Genomic DNA, 23,559 nt, shown 5'->3' with positions numbered 1-23,559 from the left:
ACCAATCTCCGGCGTTGCGGTGACTGGCCCTTTGGGAGGGGCCTCTAAGGGACCGACCTATGGTTAGGGTTAGCCCCCAGGAGGCTGGCAGGCCCGATTTGCTGCTCTGCAGCAAGCGGAGGGGTGGGCCGTGGTGAGGGCGCTGGCGAGTGGGAGCATTGGCCCAAGCATTTTGGCACGAGGTGCCTTCGAAGGTTGCCAGGCGCTCCGAGGCCCTGCCCATTTTCCCGCCATGAATGACCGACAGCGCCCTTAGCGGCCCGGGTGGCGGAGGGGGCAGGGTGCGTCCAGCGCTGGGGCTCGGGGGTCCCCAATCCCCGGCATTGAGGTCTCAGGCCCCTTGGGAGGGGCCCCCTTTTGGAACGACCTAGGGTTACAGTTAGCCCCAAGTATGCCGGCAGGCCCGTTCCTCCGGCTGTGCAGCGAGCGGTGCGGCGGGCCGACGTCAGGGCGCTGGCGAGCGGGAGCGTGGGCCCAAGCGTTTTGGCGCGGGGGGCTTTCGAATGTTGCTGGGGTCTCGGAGGGCCCTGTCCGTTCTCCCGCCCTGAATGACCGGTGGCGCCCCTAGCGGCTTGGGTGGTGGCGGGGCAGCAGGGTGACTCATGAGCTTGGGCTCGGGGGTTCCCAATCCCGGCGTTGCGGTGCCAGGCTACTTGGGAAGGGCCTCTCGGGGGCCGACCTAGTGTTAGGGTCGGCCCCAAGGATGCTGGCAGGCCCGATCTGCCAATTGTTCAGTGAGCGGAGGAGCAGGCCGAGGTGAGGGCGCTTGCGAGCAGGAGTGTGGGCCCAAGCGTTTTGGCGCGGGGCGCCTTCAAATGTCGCGGATGGCTTGGAGTGCACTGCCTGTTCTCCCGCCCTGAATGACTGGCGGCCCCCTAGTGGCCCGGGTGTTGGCGGGGGCCGCACGGTGAATCCAGCACTGGGGCTCCGGGGTCCCCATTCCCCGGCGTTGCAGCACCAGGCCCCTTGGAAGGGGCCTCTCGGGGGCCAACATAGGGTTAGGGTTAGTCCCCAGGAGGCCAGCAGGCCCGATCTGCCAGCTGTGAGGCGAGCGAGGGGCGGGCCGAGGTGAGGGCGCTGGCTTCCGGGAGAGTGGGTGCAAGCGTTTTCACACGGGGGGCTTTGAAAGTCGCTGGTGGTTCAGAGGGCCCTGCCCATTCTCCCGCCCTGAATGACCGGCGTCGCCCTTAGGGGCCTGGGCGTCGGTGGGGCAGCAGGGTGAGTCTGGCGCCAGGGTTCGGGGGCCCCAATCCCCCACGTTGCGGCCCCAGGCTCTGTGGGAGGGTCCCCTCGGGGGCCGACATACAGTTAGGGTAAGCCCCCAGGAGGCCAGCAGGCCTGATCCGCCGGCTGTGCGATGAGCGGAGGGCTGGCGAGTGGGAGAGTGGGCCCAAGTGTTTTGGCGCGGGGCGCCTTCGAAGTTCGCTGGGGCTCAGAGGGCCCTGCCCATTCTCCCGCCCTGAATGACTGGTGGTGCCTCTAGCGGCGCGGGTTGCGGCAAGGTGGCAGGGTGAGTCCGGCGCTGTGGCTCAGAGGTCCCCAATCCCCGGCGTTGCGGCACAGGCCCCTGGGGAGGGGCACCTCGGGGGCCGACCTAGGGTTAGGGTTAGGCTCCAGGAAGCTGGCAGGCCCGATCCGCTGAATGTGCAGCGAGTGGAGGGGTGGGCCGAGGTGAGGGCGCTGGCGAGCGGGAGCGTGGGACCAAGCGTTTTGGCATGGGGCGCCTTCGAAGTTCGCGGAGGGCTTGGAGGGCCCTGCCTGTTCTCACACCCTGAATGACTGGCGGCACCCTTAGCGGCCCGGGGTGGCGACGGGGCAGCAGGGTGAGTCTGGCGCTGGGGTTCGGGGGTCCCCAATCCGCGGCGTTGCGGCACCAGATCTCTTGGGATGGGCCCCTCGGGGGCCGACCTTGGGCTAGGGTTAGCCCCCAGGAGGTCAGTAGGCCCGATCCACCGGCTGTGCGGCGAGCTTAGCAGCAGGCCGAGGTGAGGGCATCAGCGAGCCGGAGCGTGGGCCCAAGCGTTTTGGCTTGGTGGGCCTTCGGATGTCAACGGTGGCTCGGAGGGCCCTGCTCGTTCTCCCGCCCTGAATGACCGGCGCCCCTCCTAGCAGCCCAGGTGGCGGCGGGGGCGGTAGGGTGAGTCCGGCGCTGGGGCTTGGGGGTCCCCAATCCCTAGCGTTGCAGCGCCGGGCCCCGGGGGCTGACCTAGGTTGAGGTTTAGCCCCCAGGAGACCGGCAGGCCCGATCGGCTGGCTGTGCGGCGAGCGGAGGGGCAGGCCGAGGTGACGGCGCTGGCGAGCGGGAGCATAGGCAGAAGCGTTTTGGCGAGGGGGTCTTCCAAGGTCACCTGGGGCTCAGAGGGCCCTGGCCGTTTTCCCGCCTTGAATGACCGGCTGTGCTCCTAGAGGCCCGGATGGCGGCGGGGCGGCAGGGTGAGCCCAGCGACAGGGCTCGGGGGTCCCCAATCCCCAGCATTTCGGCGCCAGGCCTCGTGAGAGGTGCCCCTCGGGGGCAGAGCAAGGGTTAGAGTTAGCCCCCAGGAGGCAGGCAGGCCAGATCCGCCAGCTGTGCGGCAAGCGGAGGGTGGGCCGAGGTGAGCGCAATGGCGAACGGAAACGTGGGTGCAAGCATTTTGGCGCAGGGGGCCTTCGAAGGTCAACTGGGGCTCGGAGGGGCCCTGGCCGTTCTCCCACCCTGAATGACCGGCAGCTCCCCTAGCACCCCTGAGGGCATACCTAGGGTTAGGGTTAGCCCCCAGGAGCATGGCAGGGAAGATCTGCCAGCTGTGCAGCGAGCGGAGGGGCGGGTCGAGGTGAGGGTGCTGGCGAGTGGGACCATGGGCTGAAGCGTTATCTTTCAGGGGGTCTTAGAAGGTCGCCATGGGCTCAGAGGCCCTGACCATTTTCCCACCCTGAAAGACCGGCGGCGCCCCTAGCAGTCCAGGTGGTGGTGGGGCGGAAGGGTGAGTCATACGTTGGGGCTCGGGGGTCCCAAATCCCCAGCATTGTGTGGCCAGCCCCCTTGGGAGGGGCCCCGTGGGGTTGACCTAGGGATAGGGTTAGCCCCCAGGAGGCCGGCAGGCCTGATCCGCCGGGGTGGGCCTAGGTGAGCTCGCTGGTGAACGGGAATGTGGGTGCAAGCGTTTTCGTGCGGGGGTCTTTGAAAGTCGCCGGTGGCACGGAGGGCCCTGCCCGTTCTCCTGCCCTGAATGACCGGCGTCACCCCTAGCAGACCGGGTGGCTGCGGGGCAGAAGGGTGAGTCCGGCTCCGGGGCTCGGGGGTCCCCAATACCCGGTGTTGCGACACCAGGCCCCTTGGGAGGGGCCACTCGGGGGCAGACCTAGGGTTAGGGTTAGGCCCCAGGAGGCCGGCAGGCTGGATCCGCTGACTGTTCATGGAGTGGACGGGCGGTCCGAGGTGAGCTCGCTGGCGAGCGGGAACGTAGGTGCAAGCGTTTTGGCGCAGGGGGCCTTCGAAGCTCAACTGGGGCTCGGAGGGCCCTGCACGTTCTCCCGTCCTGTATGACCGGCGGCCCCCCTAGCGGCCCGGGTGGCGGTGAGGCGGCAGGGTGATTCCGCGCTGGGGCTCAGTGGTCCCCAATCCCCGGCATTGTGGCACCAGGTCCCTTGGGAGGGGCCCATCGGGGGCCGACCTAGGGTTAGGGTGAGCCCCCAGGAGGACAGCAGGCCGGATCCACCGACTGTGCGGCGAGTGGAGGGGCGGGCCAAGGTGAGTGCGCTGGCAAGTGGGAGCTTGGGCCCAAGCGTTTTGGCGCAGGGCGCCATCGAAGGTTGCAGTGGGCTCGGAGGGCCCAGCCCGTTCTCCTGACCTGAATGACCACGGCACCCCTAGCGGCCCGGGTGGCAGCGGGGCAGCAGGTTGAGTCCGGCGCTGGGGCTCGGGGTTCCCCAGTCCCCGGCATTGCGGCTCCAGACCTCTTGGAAGTGCCCCTCGGGAGCCGACCAAGGGTTAGGGTAAGCCCCCAGGAGGCCGGCAGGCCCAATCCGCTGGCTGTGAGGCGAGCGGAGGGGATGGCTGAGGTGAGGTCGCTGGCGAGCGGGAGCGTGGGCCCAAGCGTTTCAGCGCGGGACGCCTTTGAAAGTCGCCCGGGGCTCGGAGGGCCCTGCACGTTCTCCCACCATGAATGACCTGCGGCGCCTCTAGCGGCCCGGGGTGGCGGCGGGGTGGCAGGGTGAGTCTGGCTCCGGGGCGCGGGGCTACTCAATCCCTGGCGTTGTGGCGCCAGGACCCTTGGGAGGGGCCCCTCGGGGGCTGATCCAGGGTTAGGGTTAGCCCCCAGGAGGCCAGCAGGCCCGATCCACCGCCTTGAGGCATAAGGAGGGGCAGGCTGAGGTGAGGGCGCAGGCGAGCTAGAGCGAGTGCCCAAGCTTTTTGGCGCGGGGGACCTTCGAATGTGGCCAGTTCTCGCAGGGCACTGCCCGCTTTCCCTCCCTGAATTACTGACGGTGCTGCTAGCAGCCCACATGGCGGCAGGGCAGCAGGGCGAGTCCAGCGCTGGGGCTCGAGGGTCCCCAATCCCCGGCATTGTGGCGCAGGCCCCTTAGGATGGGCCCCTCGGGGGCCGACCTAGGGTTAGGGTTAGGCCCAGGAGGCCGGCAGGCCCGATCCACCAGCTGTGCCGCGAGTAAAGGGTAGCCGAGTTGAGGGCGCTGGCGTGCGGGAGAGGGGGCACAGGTGTTTTTTCGCGGGGGCCTTGGAATTTCACCAGGGGCTCGGAAGGCCTTGTTCGTTCTCCCACCCTGATGACCGGCGGTGCCCCTAACAGCTTGGGTGGCAGCGGGGCGACAGGGTGAGTCCAGCACTGGGTTTCGGGGGTCCCAAATCCCCGACATTGCGGCACCAGACCCCTTAGGATGGGCCCCTTGGGAGCCTACCTAGGGTTTGGGTTAGCCTCCAGGAGGCCAGCAGGCCCGATCTGCTGGTTGTATGCCGAGCGGAGGGGAGGGCCGAGGTGAGGGTGCTGGCGAGCGGGTGTGTGGGCCCGAGCGTTTTGGCGCGGGGGGCCATCGAATGTCGCTGGGGGCTCAGAGGGCCCTGCTCATTCTCCTGCCCTAAATGACCAGCAGGGCCCAGAGCGGCCCGTTGGCGGTGGGGCGGGAGCTTCAGTCCGGCGCTGATGCTCATGGGTCCCCAATCCCCGGCGTTGCAGCGCGAGGCCCCTTGGGAGGGGCCCCTCTGAGGCCGACCTAGGGTTAGGGTTAGCCCACACAGGCCAGAGGGCCTGATCCAAGCACAGTGCAGGGAGGAGAGGGGCGGGCCGAGTTGAAGGCGCTGGGGAGCAGGAGTGTGGTACCAAGCGTTTGGCGCAGGGGGGCCTTCGAAGGTCGCCGGGGGCTCGGAGGGCCCTGCCTGTTCTCCCGCCCTGAATGACCGGCTCTGCCCTTAGCAGCCTGGGTGGTGGTGGTTCAGCAGGGTGACTCTGGCACTGTGGCTCAGGGGTAACCAATCCCTGGCGTTGCGGCGCCAGGCCCCTTGTGATTGTCCCCTTGGGGACTGACCTAGGGTTAGTGTTAGCCCCCAGGAGGCCGGCAGGACCAATCCCCTGGCTGTGCGGCGAGCGGAGGCGCGGGTCCAGGTGAGGGCCCTGGAGAGCGGGACCGTGGGCCCAAGCGTTTTGGAGAGGGTGGCCTTCGAATGTCGCCGGATGCTTGGAGGGCCCTGCCCGTTCTCCCACCCTCAATGACCAGCGGTGCCCCTAGCGACCCGGCTGGCAGCGGGGTGCCATGGTGAGTCCAGTGCTGGGTTCGGGGGTCCCCAATCCGTGGCGTTGCTTTGCCAGGCCCCTTGGGACCTGCGAGTCGTGGGCCGACCTAGGGTTAGGGTTAGCACCCAGGAGGACGGCAGGCCCAATCCACGGGCTGTGCGGCAAGCGATGGGGCGGGTCGAGGTGAGGGAGCTGGCAAGTGAGAATGAGTGCCCAAGCGTTTTGGTGTGGGCAGGCTTTGAATATCGCCAGAGATCGGAGGGCCCTGCCCGTTCTCCGCCCTGAATGTCCGGCAGCGCTCCTAGCGGCCCGGGTGGCGGCAGGGTGGCAGGGTGAGTCCAGCGCTGGGGCTCGGGGGTTCCCAATCCCCGCAGTTGCGGTGCCATGATCCTTCGGAGGGCCCTTTGGGGGCCCACCTAGGGTTACGGCGAGCCCCCAGGAGGCCGGCAGGCAAAATACGCTGGTTCTGCGGTGAGCAGAGGGGTGGGATGAGGTGAGGGCGCTGGCGAGAGGGAGCGTGGACCCAAGCGTTTTCCTTCAGGGGGTCTTCGAAGGTCGCCGTGGGCTCAGAGGCCCTGCCCGTTTTCCCGCCCTGAATGACTGGCGGCGCCCCTAATGGCCCAGGTGGCGGTGGGGCGGCAGAGTGATTCCTACGTTGGGGCTCGGGGGTCCCCAATCCCCAGCATTGTGTGGCAAGGCCCCTTGGGAGGAGCCCCTCGGGGGCCAACCTAGGGTTAGAGTTAGCCCCCAGGAGGCTGGCAGGCCCGATCCACTGGCAGTGCGGCGAGCGAAGGGGTGGGCCAAGGTGAGGGTGCTGGCGAGCGAGAATGAGTGCCCAAGCGTTTTGGTGCGGGGGGCTTTGAATATCACTAGAGCTCGGAGGGCCCTGCCCGTTCTCCCGCCCTGAATGTCCGGCGGCGCTCCTAGCGGCCCGCGTGGTGGCAGGGTGGCAGGGTGAGTCCAGTGCTGGGGCTCGGGGGTTCACAATCCCTGCGGTTGCAGTGCCACGATCCTTCGAAGGGCCATTTGGGGGCCCATCTAGCATTACGGTGAGCCCCCAGGAGGCCGGCAGGCATGATAAGCCGGTTCTGTGGTGAGCAGAGGGGCGGGCCAAGGTGAGGGCCCTGGCGAGAGGGAGTGTGGACCCAGGTGTTTTCATTCAGGGGGTCTTCGAAGGTCGCTGTGGGCTCAGAGGCCCTGCCCGTTTTCCTGCCCTGAATGACTGGCGGCGCCCCTAGTGGCCCAGGTGGTGGCGGGGCGGCAGAGTGAGTCCTACATTGGGGCTCGGGGGTCCCCAATCCCCAGCGTTTTGCGGCAAGGCCCCTTGCGAGGGGCCCCTCGGGGGTCGACCTAGGGTTAGAGTTAGCCCCCAGGAAGCCGGCAGGACTGATCCGCTGGCTGTGCGGCGAGCGGACGGGCTGGTCGAGGTGAGGGCCCTGGTAAGCGTGAGTCTTGGCCCCAGCATTTTGGTGTGGGGGCCTTCGAAGGTCGCCGGGGGCTTGGAGGCCCTGAGTGTTTTCCCTCCCTGAATGACTGGTGGCGCCCATAGAGGCACGGGTGGCGGCAGGGTGCCATGGTGAGTCTGGCGCTGGGGCTTGTGGGTCCCCAATCCCTGGCTTTGCAGCGCCAGGCCCCATGGGATGTGCGACTCGGGGGCCTACCTAGGGTTAGGGTGAGCCCCCAGGAGGCCAGCAGGCCCGATCCGCCGGCTGTGCGGCGAGCGGAGGTGCAGGCCAAGGTGAGGGCACTCGCGAGTGGGAGCGTGGGCCCAAGCGTTTTGGTGTGGGGGGCCTTCAAAACTAACCGGGGCTCGGAGGGCCCTGCCCAATCTTCCGCCCTCAATGACACGCGGTGCCCCTAGAGGCCCGGGTGGCGGTGGGGCGGCAGGTTGAGTCCGGCGCTCGGCCTCGGGGGTCCCCAATCCCTGGCATTGCGGAGCCAGGGCCCTTGTGAGGGGACTCTTGGGGGCGGACCTAGGGTTAGTGTGAGCCCCCAGGAGGCTGGCAGGCCCGATCCGCCTGCTGTTCAGGAAGCAGAGGGGCGGGTCGAGTGAGGGTGCTGGCGAGCGAGAGTGAGGGCCCAAGCGTTTTGGCGCAGTGGGCCTTTGAATGTCGCTGGGCCTTGGAGGGCCCTGCCAGTTTTCCCACCCTGAATTACCGTCGGCGCCCCTAGCAGCTTGGGTGGTGTCGGGACAGCAGGGTGAGTTCGGCACTGGGGTTCGGGGATCCCAATCCCAGGGGTTGCGGCGCCAGGCCCCTTGGGAGAGGGCCTTTGGGAGCCTACCTAGGGTTTGGGTTAGCCCCCAGGAGTCCAGCAGGCCTGATCTGCTGTCTGTACTGCGAGTGGAGGGGCGGGCCAAGTTGAGGGTGATGGCAAGCGGGATCATGAACCCAGGCATTACAGGGCCAGGGCCTTCGAACTCACCAGGGCTCAGAGGGCCCTTCCCCTTCTCCCACCTTGAATAACCGGCGGCGCTCCTAGGGGCCCGGGTGCCACTGGGGCAGCAGGGTGAGTCCGGCCCTGGGCCTCGGGGGTCCCCAATCCCAGGGGTTGTGGCGCCAGGCCCCTTGGGATGGGCCCCTCAGGGGCCAACCTAGGGTTAGAGTTAGTCCCAGGAGGCCAGCAGGACCGATCCACCAGCTGTGCGGCGAGTGGAGGGTGGCCGAGTTGAGGGTGCTGGCATGCGGGAGCGGGGGCACAGGCGTTTTGGCACGGAAGCCTTGGAATTTTGCCAGGGGCTTGGAAGGCCCTACACGTTCTCCCTCCCTGATGACCGGCGGAGCTCCTAGCAGCTTGGGTGGTGGCGGGGCGACAGGGTGAGTCCGGCACTGGGATTCGGGGGTCCCCAATCCCGGCGTTGTGGCACCAGGCCCTTTGGGAAGGGCCCCTTGGGAGCCGACCTAGGGCTAGAGTGAGCCACCAGAAGCCAGCAGGCCCAATCCGCCAGCTGTGCGACGAGCGAAGTGGCGGGCCAAGGTGAGAGCGCTTGCGAGCTGGAGCGTGGGCTCAAGTGTTTTGGCTTGCGGGGCCTTCGAAGATCGCAGGGGGCTCGGAGGGCCCTGCCCGTTCTCCCACCCTGAATGACCAGCACTGCCCCTAGCGGCCAGGGTGGTGGCGGTGCGGCAAGCTGAGTCTGGCGCTGTGGCTTGGGGGTCACCAATCTCCAGCGTTGTGGCGCCAGGCTCCTTAGGAGGGGCCCCTCGGGGGCTGACCTAGGGTTAGGGTGAGTCCCCAGGAGGCTGGCAGGCCTGATCTGTCAGCTGTGGGGCGAGCGGAGGGGTGGGCCGAGTTGAGGGCGCTGGCAAGCGGGAGCGTGGGCCCAAGCGTTTTCATTCAGGGGGTCTTTGAAGGTAGCCATGGGCTCAGAGGCCCTACCTGTTCTCCCGCCCTGAATGACCAGCGACGCCCCTAGCGGCCGGGGTGGCGGCGGGGTGGAAGGGTGATTCCAGCGCTGGGGCTTGGGGTTCCCCAATCCCCAGTTTTGTGGCACCAGGCCCCTTGGGATGGGTCCCTTTGGGGCTGACCTAGTGTTAGGTTTAGCCCCCAGGAGTGGCAGGCCCGATCCGCGGGCTGTGCAGCGAACGGAATTGTGTACCGAGGTAAGGGAGCTGAAAAGCAGGAGTGTGGGCCCAAGCGTTTTGGCACGGGGGCCTTCGAAGGTCTCCGGGTCTCAGAGGGCCCTGCCCCTTCCTCTGCCCTGAATGACCAGTGGCACCCTTAGCGGCCGGGGTGGCAGTGGTGCAGCAGATGAGTCCAGCGCTAGGCCTTGGGGTCCCCAATCCCCGGCGTTGGGGCACCAGACGCATTGGGAGGGGCCCCTTGGGGGCCGACCTAGGGTTAGAGAGAGCTCCCAGGAGGCCAGCAGGCCCGATCCACCGGCTGTGCAGCGAGTCGTGGTGCAGGCCGAGGTGAGGGCGCTGGCGAGCGTGAGCGGGGGCCCAAGCATTTTGGCGTGGGGGCCTTCGATTGTCACCGGGGCTCGTAGGTCCCTGCCTGTTCTCCCGCCCTGAATGACGGTGGCACCTGTAGTGGCCCGGGTGACATCGAGGCGGCATGGTGAATCCGGCATGTGGTTCGGGGGTCCCCAATCTGCGGTGTTGCGGCGCCAGGCCTCTTGGGAAGTGCCCCTCTGGGACCGACCTAGGGTTAGGGTTAGCCCCTAGGAGCCTGGCTGACCCCATCCACCGGCTGTGCGGCGAGCAGAGGGGCAGGCAGAGGTGAGGGCGCTGGCGAGCGGGAGCTTAGACCCAAGCGATTTGGCACGGGGGCCTCGAAAGTCGCCGGGGGCTCTGAGGGCCCTGACCGTTCTCCCGCACTGAATGACCAGCGGCACCCCTAGGGACCCGGTTGGCAGCGGGGCGCAGACTGAGTCTGGCCCTGGGGCTCGGGGGTCCCCAATCCCTGGCATTGCGGTGCCAGGCCCCATGGAGGGGCCCCTCGGCGCCCAAACTAGGGTTAGGGTGAAGCCCCAGGAGGCCGGCGGGCCCGATCCGCCAGCTATGCGGAGAGCGGAAGTGCGGGCCGAGGTGAGGGCACTGATGAGCGTGAGCGTGGGCCGAAGAGTTTTGGCGTAGGGGGCCTTTGAATATCGCCGGAGGCTCTGAGGGCCCTGTCCGTTCCGGCCTGAAAGACGGCCCGTGTGGCAGCGGGGCGCCAGGGTGAGGATAGCGCTGGGGCTCGGGGGTCCCCAATCCCCGGCACTGCGGTGTCAGGCCCCTTGTGAGGGGCCCCTCATGGGACGACGTAGGGTTAGGGTGAGCCTCCAGGAGGCTGGCAGGCCCGATCCGCCAGCTGTGCAGCGAGCTGACCTAGGGTTAGGGTGAGTCCCCAGGAGGCTGGCAGGCCTGATCTGTCAGCTGTGGGGCGAGCGGAGGGGTGGGCCGAGTTGAGGGCGCTGGCGAGCGGGAGCGGGGCCCAAGCGTTTTCACGTGGGGGCCTTTGAATGTTGCCGGGGCCTGGGAGGGCCCTGCCCTTCTTCCGCCCTGAATGACCGGCGCTGCCCCTTGTGGCCGGGGTGGCGGTGGGGCGGCAGGGTGAGGACAGCGCTAGGGCTCGGGGTCCCCAATCCCCAGCGTTGCGGCGTCAGGCCCATTGGGAGAGGCCTCTTGGGGGCCGACCTAGGCTTAGGGTTAGCCCCTAGGACGCCCGAAGACCAGATCTGCCGGCAGTGCAGCAAGTGGTCGTTCAGGCCGAGGTGAGGACGCTGGCGAGTGGGAGGGTGGGCCCCAGTGTTTTGGCATGGGGGGCCTTCGAAGGTCGCCGGGGGCTCGGAGGGCCCTGCCCGTTCTCCCGCCCTAAATGACCAGCGGCGCTCCTAGCAGACGGGGTGGCAGCGGGACGGCTGGGTGAGTCCGGCGCTAGGGCTCGGGGTCCCCAATCCCGGGCGTTGCAGTGCCAGGCCCATTGGGAGAGGCTTCTTGGGGGCCGAGCTAGGGTTAGGCTTAGCCCCCAGGAGGCCAGCAGGCCCGATCCACTGGCCGAGTTGAGGGCGCTGATGAGCAGAAGCGTGGGCCCGAGCTTTTTGGCGTGGGGGGCCTTCGAACATCGCCAGGGTCTCCGAGGGCCATGCCCATTTCCCGCCCTGAATGACCGGCGGTGCCCCTAGTGGCACAGGTGTCAGCGGCTTGGCAGGGTGAGCCCGATGCTGGGGCTCGTGGGTCCCCATTCCTTGGCATTGCGGTGCCAGGCACCTTGGGACTTGCGACTCGGGGGCTGACCTAGTGTTAGGGTTCACTCCCAGGAGGCCGGCAGGCCCAATCCGCCGCCTGTGCAGCGTAAGGAGGGGCGGGCCAAGGTGAGGGCTCTGGGGAGCGAGAGTGAGGGCCCAAGCGTTTTGGCGCAGTGGGCCTGCGAATGTCGCGAGGGCTCACAAGGCCCTGCCAGTTTTCCCGCCCTGAATGACTGGTGGCGCCGCTAGCGGCCCACGTGGCAGCTGGGCAGCAGGGCGAGTCCAGGGCTGGGGCTTGGGGGTCCCCAATCCCCAGCGTTGGGGCGCCAGACCCCTTGGGAGGGGCTCCCATTGGCCAACCTAGGGTTAGTGTTAGGCCAAGGAGGCGGGCAGGCCCTATCCATCGGCTGTTTGGCGAGTGGAGGGGCGGCCGAGGTGAGGCTGCTGGCGAGCGGGAGCGGGGGCCCAATCATTTTGGTGCGGGGGGCCTTCGAAGATCGCTGGTGCTCGGAAGGCCCTGCCTGTTCTCCCGCCCTGAATGACCGGCGGTGCCATCTAGTAGCTTGGGTGGCGGCGGGGCGGCAGGGTGAGTCTGGCACTGGGGTTCGGGGGTCCCCAATTCACGGTGTTCAGGTGCCAGGCCCCTTGGGAGGGGACCCTAGGGAGCCGTCATAGGGTTTGGGTTAGCCCCGAGGATGCTGGCTGGCCCAAGCCGCTGGCTGTATGGCTAGTGGAGGGGTGGGCCGAGGTGAGGGTGTTGTCGAGCGGGTGCGTGGGCCCAAGCATTTCAGGATCAGTGACCTCCGAATGTCGCCGGGGCTCGGAGGGCCCTTTCCCTTCTGCCCTGAATGACCGGCGGCGCTCCTAACGGCCCACGTGGCGGCGGGGCGGCAGGGTGAGTCCGGCGCTGGAGCATGGGGTCCCCAATCCCCGGCGTTGCGGAACCAGGCCCCTTGGTAGGGGCCCCTAGGAAGCCGACCTAGGTTTAGGGTTAGCCTCCAGGAGGCCGGCAGGCCCGATCCACCGGCTGTGTGGCGAGTGGAGAGGCGGGCCGAGGTTAGGGCACTGGCGATTGAGAGCCCGGGCCCAAGCGTTTTGGCGCAGGGGGCCTTCGAATGGTGCCAGGGCTCGGAGGGCCCTGCCCCTTTTCTGGCCCTGAATGTCCGGTGGAGCTGCTAGCAGCCCACATGGCGGCGGGGCAGCAGGGCGAGTCCCACGCTGGGGCTCGGGGGTCCCCAATCCCCAGCGTTGCGGAACCAGGCCTCTTGGGAGGGGCCCCTTGGGAGCTGCCCTAAGGTTGGGGTTAGCCCCAGGAGGCCGGAAGGCCTGATCAGGCAGTTGTGCGGTGAGCGGAGGGGCAGGCCGAGGTGAGGGCACTGGAGAGCGGGAGCGTGGGCCAATGCGTTTTGGCGCGGGGGGCCTTCGAAAGTCGCCGGGGGCTCGGAGGGCCCTGCCCATTCTCCCGCCCCGAATGACCGGCGGCGCCCCTACTGGCGCGGTTGGCGGCGGGGTGGCCGGGTGAGTCCGGCGTTGGGGCTCGTGGGTCCCCAATCCCTGGAATTGTGGCGCCAGGCCCCTTGGAACTTGGGACTCGTGCGCCAACCTAGGTTTAGGGTTACCTCCCAGGAGGCCGGCAGGCCCAATCCGCCACCTGTGCAGCATAGGAGGGGCGGGCTGAGTGAGTGTGCTGGCGAGCAAGAGCGAGGGCCCAAGCATTTTGGCGCGATGGGCCTTTGAATGTCACTGGGCCTCAGAGGGCCCTGCCAGTTTCCCCCCCCTGAATGAACGTCGGCACCCCTAGCAGCTTGGGTGGTGTCGGGACAGCAGGGTGAGTCTGGCACTGGGGTTCGGGGATCCCAATCCCCGGCATTGCGGCCCCAGGCCCCTTGGGAGGGGCCCTTTGGGAGCTGACCTAGGGTTTGGGTTAGCCTCCAGGAGTCCGGTGGGCCCAATCTCCTGGTTGTATGGCAAGTGGAGGGGTGGGCCGAGTTGAGGGCGATGGCGAGCGGGATTGTGCGCCCAAGCATTACAGGGCCGGTGGCCTTCGAAGGTCACCGGGAGCTCAGAGGGCACCTCCCCTTCTCCCGCCCTGAATGACCGGCGGCGCCCCAGGGGCCAGGGTGGCAGCGGGGCAGCAGGGTGTGTCTGGCGCTGGGCCTCAGGGGTCCCAAATCCCCGGCGTTGCAGCGGTAGGCCCCTTGTGAGGGGCCCCTCGGGGGAAGACCTAGGGTTAGGTTAGCTGATCCTCTGGCTGTGTGGTGAGTGGAGGGGCAGGCTGAGGTGAGGGCGCTGGCGAGCGAGAGCGAGTGCCCAAGCATTTTGGCGCCATGGGCCTTCGACTGTCGCTAGGGCTCGCAGGGCCCTGCCCGTTTTCCTGCCCTGAATAACCGGAGGCGTCGCTAGCGGACCACGTGGTGTCAGGGCAGCAGGGCGAGTCCCGTGCTGGAGCTCGGGGGTCCCCAGTCCCCGGCGTTGTGGCCCCAGGCCCCTTGGGAGGGGCCTCTCAGGGGCTGACCTAGGGTTAGTGTTAGGCCAAGGAGGCCAGCAGGCCTGATCCACCGGCTGTGCGGCAAGCTGAGGGGCAGTCCGAGGTGAGGTCGATGGCGAGTTGGAGCTGGGGCCCAGGCGTTTTGGCGCGGGGGGCCTTCGAAGTTTGCCGGGGACTTGGAAGGGCCTGCCTGTTCTCCCGCCCTGAATGACCGGCGGCGCCCGTAGCAGCTTGGGTGGCAGCAGGGCGGCAGGGTGAGTCTGGCACTGGGGTTCGGGGGTCCCTAATCCCCGACGTTCTGGTGCCAGTCCCCTGGGATTGGCCCCTCGTGGGCCAAACCCCCGGATAGGGTTAGCCCACAGGAGGCGGCAGGCCCGATCCACGGGCTGTGCGACGAGCAGATGGGTGGGCCTAGGTGAGGGCACTGGCGAGTGGGAGCGTGGGCCCAAGCTTTTTGGCGCGGGGGGCCTTTGAAGGTCGCCGGGGGCTCAGAAGGCCCTGCCCGATTTCCCGCCCTGCATGACTGGTGGCGCCCCTAGCGGCGCGGGTGGCGGCGGGGTGCCATGGTGAGTCCAACGCTGGGGCTCGGAGGTCCCCAATCCCCGGCGTTGCGGCACCCGGCCCCTTGGGACGTGGGACTCAGGGGCCGACCTAGGGTTAGGTTTAGCTCCCAGAGGCAGGCCAGCCAGATCCGCCGCCTGTGCTTCAAGCAGAGGGGCGGGCCGAGGTGAGGGTGCTGGCGAGAGAGAGCAAAGGCCCAAACATTTTGGCATGGGGGGCCTTCAAATGTCACCAGGGCTTGGAGGGCCCTGCCCGTTTTCCCGCCTGAATGACCGTCGGCGACCCTAGCAGCTTGGGTGGTATCGGGATGGCAGGGTGAGTCCTGCCTTGGGGTTCGCTGGTCCCCAATCCCTGTCGTTGTGGCTCCAGGCCCCTTGGGAGGGGCCCTTTGGGAGCCGACCTAGGGTTTGGGTTAGCCCCCAGGAGGCCGGCAGGCCCAATCTGCTGGCTGTGCGGGGAGTGGAGGGGAGGGCCCAGGTGAGGGTGCTGGAGAGAGAGAGCGAGGGCTCAAGCGTTTTGGCGCAGGTGGCCTTCGAAAGTCGCCAAGGGCTCGGAGGGCCCTTCCCCTTCTCCCACCCTGAATGACCGCCGGCGCCCCTAGCAGCCCAGGTGGTGGTGGGGCGGCAGGGTGAGTCCAGCGCTGAGGCTCGGGGGTCTCCAACCTCCGCCGTTGTGGTGCCAGGCCCCTTGGGAGGGGCCCCTCGCTGGCCGACCTAGGGTTAGGGTGAGCCCCCAGGAGGCCGGCGGGCCCAATTCACTGGATGTGCGGCGAGCGGAGGGGGAGGCCAAGGTGAGGGCACTGGCGAGCGGGAGAGTGGGCCCCTGCGTTTTGGCATGGGGGAGTTCGAATGTCACCGGGGGTCTCGGAGGGCCCTGTCCATTCTCCTGCCCTGAATGACCAGCGGCAACCGTAGCAGCCCTGGTGGCAGCGGGGCGACAGGGTGAGTCTGGCGCTGGTGCTCGGAGGTCCCCAATCCCCGGCGTGGCGCCAGGCTCTTTGGGAGGGGACCCTTGATGTCAGACAAGGGTTAAGTTTAGCCCCCAGGAGCCAGTAGTTCAAGATCTGCCAGCTGTGTGCGAGTGGAGGGGCGGTCCCAGGTGAGGGCACATGGGAGGGCAGCGTGGGCCCAAGGGTTTTGGCATGGGGGCCATCTAAGTTTGCCGTGGGCCCAGGGGTCCCTGCCCGTTCTCCCTCCCTGAATGCTCGGCGACCCCCCGAGGGGTGTGGGTGGTGGCGCGGTGGCAGGCTGAGTCTGACGCTGGGGCTCTGGGGTCCCCAACCCCCGGCACTGTGGCACCAGGCCCCTTGGGATAGACCCCTTGGGGCCGACCAAGTGTTAGGTTTAGCCCCCAGGAGGCCGGCAGGCCTGATCCACCAGCTGCGGGGCAAGCAGAGTAGCAGGCCAAGGTGAGGGCACGGGGTAGGGGGAGCGTGGGCCCAAGGGTTGTGGCCCGGGGGGGCCTTCCAAGCTCGCTGTGCGCTCAAGGGTCCTGCCTGTTCTCCCACCCTGAATGCTCTGCAGCTCCCCAAGGAGCCTGGGTGGTGGCGCGGTGGCAGCCTGAGTCAGGCGTTCTGGCTCGGGGGTCCCCAATCCTAGATGCTGTGACACTAAGGCCCCTCGGGAGTGGGCCCCTTGGCAGCTGACCTAGGGGTAGGGTTAGGCCCCAGAAGGCCGGCAGGCCCGATATGCCGGCTGAGGGGCGAGTGGGGTGGCGGGCCAAGGTGAGGGCATGGGGCAGGGGGAGCGTGGGCCTAAGTGTTGTGGTGCAGGGGGCTGTCAAATGTGGCAGTGTTCTCAGGGGGCCCTGCCAGTTCTCCCACCCTGAATTCTCTGTGTCACCTCTAGGGACTCCGGTGGCCTTGTGGTGGTAGGCTGAGTGCAGCTGGGTCTTGGGGTTCCCCTGTCCTATGTGGTGCTGTGCCAGTCCCCTAGGAAAGGGCCCTCAGTCCCCGACCCAAGTTTAGGGTTAGGCCCCAGGATCCCAACAAGCCTGATCTTCCATCTGGGCGGTGAGCAAGGCAGCTTGCCAAGGTGAAGGTGTGGGGGAGGGGGAGCGTGAGCCCAAGAGTCCTGGCGTGGGGGGCCGTCGAATTTTGCCAGGGGCTCGGGGTTCCCTGCCTATTCTCCCACCTTGAATGCTGGACAGCACACTGAGGGCCTTAGGGGGGCTGCGCAGTGGCAGGCTGAGTCCAGAACTTGGGCTCAGCGGTCCCCAATCCCTGGTGCTGCGGTGCAGGCCCCAGGGGAGGCTCCCCTTGGTGGCCAATCTAGGGTTAGGGTTAGCCCCCAGGAGGCCGGCAGGCCAGATCCGCCAGCTGTGCTGTTAGCGGAGGGTTGGGCCAAGGTGAGGGCACTGGGGAGGGGGAGCATGGGCCCAAGCATTTTGGTGCGGGGGGCCTTCGAAGGTCGCCGGGGGCTCAGAGGGCCCTGCCCGTTCTCCCGCCCTGGATGACCGGCGGCGCCATACAGGCCCCGGTGGTGGCGGGGTGGCAGGTTTAGTCCGGCACTGAGGCTTGGGATCCCCAATCCCCGGCATTGCGGCGCCAGGCCCCTTGGGTGGGGCCCCTCAGGGGCTGACCTAATGTTAGGGTTAGCCCCCAGGACGCCGGCAGGCCCAATCCGCTGGCTGTGCGGCCAGCAGTTTAGTGGGCCAAGGTGAGGGCACGGAGTAGGGGGAGCATGGGCCCAAGGGTTGTGGCCCAGGTTGGCCTTCGAAGGTCGCTGTGGTCTCAGGGGGGCCTGCCTGTTTCCCCCCCTGAATGCTCTACAGCGCCCTGAGGAGCCCGGGTGGCAGCGCGGCAGCATCCTGAGTCAGGCGCTGGGGCTCGGGGGGCCCCAATCCTAGGCGCTGTGGCACTAAGGTCCTTCGGGGGTGGGCCCCTTGGTAGCTGACCTAGGGTTAGGGTTAGGCCCCAGAAGCCCGGCAGGCCCGATATGCCAGCTGAGGGGCGAGCAGGGCTGTGGGCCAAGGTGAGGGCATGGGGCACGGGAGCATGGGCCCAAGCATTGTGGTGCCGGGGGCTGTCGAAGGTGGCAGGGGTCTTGGGGGGCCCTGCCGGTTCTCCCGCGCTGAATGCTCGGCGTCGCCTCTAAGGACTTGGGTGGCCTTGTGGCAGTAGGCTGAGTGCCGCTGGGGCTTGGGGTTCCCCAGTCCTAGGAGGTGCTGTGCCAGGCCCCTAGGAAAGGGCCCCTCAGCCCCCGACCAAAGTTTAGGGTTAGGCCCCAGGATCCCAACAAGCCTGATCTTCCATCTGGGTGGTGAGCAAGGCAGCTTTCCAAGGTGAAGGTGTGGGGGAGGGGGTGCGTGGGCCCAAGCGTTGTGGTGGGGGGGGCGTCGAATTTTGCTGGGGGCTTGGGGGTCCCTGCCCATTCTCCCGCCCTGAATGCTGGGCAGCACCCCGAGGGCCCCAGGGGGGCTGTGCAGTGGCAGGCTGAGTCCAGCGCTTGGGCTCATTGGTCCCCAATCCCTGGGGCTGCAGCGCCAGGCCCCTGGGGAGGCTCCCCTTGGCGACAAATCTAGGGTTAGGGTTAGGCCCCAGGAGCCTGCAGGCCCGATCCCCTGGCTCTGCGGCGATCGGAGCAGTGGGCGGAGGAGATGACCCGGGGTAGTGGTAGCATGGTCCCAAGTATTGTGACGCTGGAGGCCGTTGAAGTTGCTGGGGGCTCGGGGACCCTGCCGGTTCTCCTGAATGTTCCTCTGAATGCTGAGTCCTGAATGCTCAGCAGTGCCCTGAGGGGACCAGTTGGCTGCAGGTGGGCAAGCTGAGTCCAGCGCTGGGGTCAGGGGTCCCCTATACCCGGCGCTGTGGCTCCAGGCCCCTGGGGAGGGACCCCTAGTCGACTGACCTAGGGTTAGGGTTAGGCCCCAGGAGCCTGACAGGCCCGATCCGCCGGCTGTGCGGGGAGCAGAGCAGCGGGCTGAGGTGAGTATGTGGGGGAGGGGTAGTGTGCCCCCCAGTGTTGGGGCACAGGGGGCGGTCAAATGTCCCTGGTTTTTTTTCTCCTTCTGTAAAGCTCTGGATTTGGACTGCTCACACTTGCTTTCAGATTTTATCATCTACATTGAGAAGAGTTGCCCTGGAATTCCTTTCCCTATCACGGGTTGCTGGGATGGCATCAAGATCCTCCTGATCCACTGAGAGCAGTGTGGTGTATTCCCTTCATGTGTTCTCTGTATGAGTATGGACAAAATTGTCATTCAGAAACAGTCCACTTTTCTGAATTTAGAAGCTATTTAAGGAAGCCAGTTTCATTGAAAAATCAAAATTAATACGGAAAACCTAGAATTTTCATCTGAAACTGTGGACAAATTGGAATGTGGAAATGAAAAGAAAAATTTTAAAAAGAAACAAATTTCTCTAAAAGTGAGGCAGCCAACTTGAGAGAAGGAATTCAGAAAATTGACACGAACATACCTGTAGAAAAACAGTTCAGGTTTCCCATCGTGGGGAGCTTCACACCTGTTAACCAAACTGCAAGGGCTGGGTTCACAGAGTGACAGTTGAAATGGAAGGGAAGGTGTACATCATCATCAGGTTGCTGTGGCGATGGCTCATGCTAGAACTTTCAGAGCCCAAGGCAGCTCTGCACACTGTACATTGATAGAGGAAAGTGGGTCGGGGTTGGGTAGATGGATGATGGGTATGAAGGAGGACACAGATCAGCACTAAGTGTTGTATGTAAGTGATGAATGACCAAATTCTACTCCAGAAACAAATACTGTACTGTATGTTAACTAACTAACTAACTAAAAAAAAAAAAAAAAAAAAAAAAAGGATACCCCTGGCAGGGACACATAGGAGACTTAAATTTTCTTTTTACATCTGCTATTCTATAAAACTTTTATTAGTAAAACACTGTTTAAAAAAGTCTTTCCTGGGTTTCCTGGGTGGCTTAGTGGGTTAAGCATCTGCCTTCAGCTCAAGTCAGGCTCCTGGACTCCAGGGATCAAACCCAGCATCAAGCTCCCCCTCTGCCCCTCACCCCACTCATGCACTCTGTCTTGTTCTCTTTTGCTCTCTCAAATAAATAAGATCCCCAGGATGTCCCTGTTTTCCTTCCAAGGAGCCCGTTGAAGCCAAGAGTGACACTTACTAATGTCTCAGGGGAGGACTGCCTGAGCCACAAGCTAAGTAGGCAAACATATCTCCCTCATTTTCCAATAAATTTCATTAATTTGGATTCCAAGTTTCCTTTCTGCAGGGGATAGAAAAACATTCTTGGAAACACTGGATTTCTCCTGTGTTTCAGATTATAAAGGTCCTTAGTGCATTGACCTCCCTCTCTCCTGCCCTCCATCCTGAATTTCCGTTGTGTAATGTGGATAGTTCTGTGTGGACAGCGGGTCCTCCCCACCACTGGATGGGGCTTCCCGTGGTGTGTGTGCAGGTCATGGGGCCAGGCTACTCTTGCAGTGGGTGTCCTGCATGGACTCATAAGATGAGGCAGGTCCCAGCTGGGCAGGACCCTCTGGCTGCTGAGGTCAGTCTGTGCACTCTGAGTGTTTGGACCCCAAACCTCTCTGCTGGTTTCACCCCTTGTCCATCCACTCCCTAGAGCTGTCATGCAGGGGGCCACATAAATTGTAACCATCTGCCGGACCAGCAACATGCTCTGTGTGGTCCCTTGCAAAATGAAAATTCAGAACCCCGTGGGCAGAAAGCTAGAGGTAATAAGCAGTTCTAGGCAAGAAAGATAGAAATGATTTTCTTTAAAGTATTTTATGGCTTAGATAACATAATAGAATTAAAGAATCCATGAGTAACAGCATAAATTTACACATGACGAAGCCATCCTTTTGCTTCTAGGGGTAATGCAATCATGCCATTTTATCCAATTGATACCTAACCAGATCATTTTTCTGGTGCAGTTTTGTAAACCTTTATGAAATATATCATTAAATGGATACTTTTAAGAAGTTAATTTTTGGATAATATCATCAAGTAATCGCTGTCACTTTGGCAAATGTCAGATAACAACTATTCTTAGTTTATGCCTTTGAGAGGATTTTTGTTGTTGGTGGTGGTGTGAATGTAAGTATAGGTATTCAGAGTACCTTATAGGCTGTGATGGATCACAATGAATGGATTTCTGAAGTGATGTCAAAGTATAAATTACATTTATAACACCCAGAGCTGATTCTTGTGAACCAAAGTTTCCACAAAGATTTATTTTTTTATTTTTATTTCTTTCAGATTTTATTTATTTATTTGACAGAGAGAGAGACAGCCAGTGAGACAGGGAACACAAGCAGGAGAGTGGGAGAGGAAGGAGCAGGCTCCCAGTGGAGGAGCCCCATGTGGGGCTCGATCCCAGGACTCCAGGATCACGCCCTGACCTGAAGGCAGACACTTAACAACTGAGCCACCCAGGTGCCCCTCCAAAAAGATTTAAATGGAAACAACTCAATTTCAGGAACCTCAATTTAACTTGAAGTGTACTTTGTCATTTTCATGTTTCCTCTGGTATTTGCCATAACCTGATGATGTGTCAATAGCCTCGAGTGGGCTCTGCATTTGCACATCATTCGTGTCCATCAAGAGTAGATGCTGGAAAACACCTGAAACCTCAATTTGGAGAAGTAGGAATGGTCATCTGGGAGACAAGGATTGGCAAGAAATCTGGTGTGCCCCTTATTTTCAGCAGGGAGAGCAGGTCTATGAAGGAAAAACACAGGCACTTGTTTTGAAAGAACTGTGGTGAGGGCTGGCTGCTAACAGTTGTTACATTGTCTCTAGTTCAGTCCAAAGTAGAAGGCTGTGTTGGAGGAGGTGGTCCGGTTGTAGCTGAGGAGTTACAAGTGCCAGGAGTCCACAGTTCATGGTGTTTGGAAACTGAAAGAGGAGATGTGCAGATGCATTACTTCTGTGTCCTCATTTCCACTCTAGTTGGAGTGGCTCTCTTAGCAAAACTTACTTCATTTTGAATCTTTTTTTAAATTTTTTATTGTGTTATGTTAGTCACCATACAGTACATCCTTAGTTTTGGATATAATGTTCCATGATTCATTGTTTGCGTATAATACCCAGTGCTCCATGCAATATGTGCCCTCCCACTCACTCAACATACATACACTCTCCTTACTCTTGTTCCCTCTTTCATCCCCCCTCCCTCTTAACTCATCCCTGTTTACCTTATGCATTTAATGTACACTTGCTATTTCCTGAGTACCTGCTATCCTCCCTAGAATGTAAGGTGCCCCAAGGCAGTGATTTCGTTCTTGCTCGTTGCTCTGTCCCAGAGCTTAGAACAATAACATAACATGTGCCGTGAAGGGTTGCTTAAGAAATGAGCAAACAGAGCTTAGTTAAGTGTTTGGCTTAATGCTACACCTCATTTTTAAGGCTTAATTTATAGTGGGGTTAACACTGTTTACCTCACAATGGATATGTGATGCAAAGAGATGGAAAAGCATTCTTTCAACTCTCTATTGTCATAGCCTGTGAAAATAAAGAGAAGCCTTGTCAAAGCGAACTCGGGGGAAGCTGGAAGGGACAATCACAGCACTCAGTGTCAGTTACAGGAAGGATTGTCTCCAGACTGGCAGCCAAGTACAAGCAGAACCAGGTAATCCTCGCTTTCTTCTTTCTTGTATTACAGGTCTGGGAGAGCCTCCAAGTTTCGTCTCGGTGACACCACACACCACCTCCTCTGTTCTGATCCAGTGGCAGATAAGGGCTGGGAAGGGCGGGGTGTTTCCTGAACTGGTGTCGGGAGCTGGGACCTGCCTGCCAGGCCACGTGACAGCATCCGAGGGTCGGTGGCAGGTCAGAGGACACGACATGGTTGGTGTGCCCACCTGGGGGGAGCACCATGGACCCCCTGTGCCAAGCTGTGGGAAGGAGCCTGAGCTCAGCTCTCTGAGGAGGGCCAGTGTGACAGTGGGGCTGGTGCAGAGCCTCCAGGGATGAACGTTGCAGGCATTTGGGGAAGGGCGGCCCAGCGAGGCCTCCATGGTACACACAGAACTAGGTGTCATACGACAGGGCCAAGAAACCATAGCCTGGGGAGTGATCTCTTCTACAGTGATCATCTCCTATCAGACAGAATACCCACAGGGTTACATGTGTCCTCCCTACATTCCAGGTGCTAATCCTCAGTGAAAGTCCGCTCAAGGCACCTCTATCCTAGATAATGAAGTAGTATTGGTGGGCCATGGACAGCACTGGACACTCTGACCTCTCTTTGCCTTATTTCCAAATTGGGTACTTTTGCCAACAGCAACATGCATTGAAGACAAAAATCACAGAGGGGAGAACTGGCAAGGAAGGCTGCCCTGTCCCAGCAAGGGTGCTCACCAGGTCTGTGGAGAGGGCTCAGCCAGTCCGGGGGGTTGGGTTCAGAAGCCCAGCTGGAGCTGGGCCAGAGAGGCACAACACAGCAACAGGCAGGGCCAAGGGCAGCGATGAGAACATCGTGGGAACTCTGGTCAACAAGGGAAGTTCCTGAGGCCAGAATGGGGCAGCCTTCCTGGAGAGGGGGAGGGCAGTGCCTAGAGCAGAGGGTCATGGGGTAAGGAGATGGGAGCAAGAGCCCTGGTCTGTGTTCATGGACACAGTGAGGTGAGGTCTCCCTAGAAGTGGCCACACTGGGCTAGTGGTCCATGCAGGGGTCTGTGCAGCTGATCTTCTTCCTCCAGGTTGATAAGATTGTCCAGGAGAGTGCCAGCATCACATCCAGACCAGGCAGGAGAGAGGGGATGGTTTGAGGTCAGGAGATGTAGGGGCCCTGGTGATGATGGAATCCAAAGCAAACTGTGGTCTAGACATGGCCTTGGAGAGGCAGATGCCATGCCTAGCTGGGGGCAGAGCCTGGCAAGAGGGGAGGACTGGAAGGGACTCCGTTAGAGAGGGAGGGGCTGAAGGGCATGCGTGGGCATGCCAGGAAACCCAGAGGAGGCTCTAGGGGACCCTGTCCTAAATGGACTGCCTCCATGGGACTTGTAGGCCAGAACAGAACATGCTGGAGACCCCTCCAGGCTAGAGCTGCTGCCCAGCAAGGAGCAAGGGGGAGAAGAGCCAGGTCAGGGGCACTCCCCGGCCATCCTGGCACTGCTAATGGAGCAGGGGTGCTGGGTGGGAAGTCAGGACAGGAAGGCCACAGTTGGGGTGTGTA

The sequence above is a fragment of the Ursus americanus genome, chromosome 32 (assembly GCF_024610735.1).
Source record: "Ursus americanus isolate L20-20 chromosome 32, mUrsAme1.1.p, whole genome shotgun sequence".
In the NCBI taxonomy this organism is placed as follows: domain Eukaryota; kingdom Metazoa; phylum Chordata; class Mammalia; order Carnivora; family Ursidae; genus Ursus; species Ursus americanus.
The sequence above is the reverse complement of the archived record's forward strand: the minus strand, read 5'-3'. Positions refer to the sequence as shown.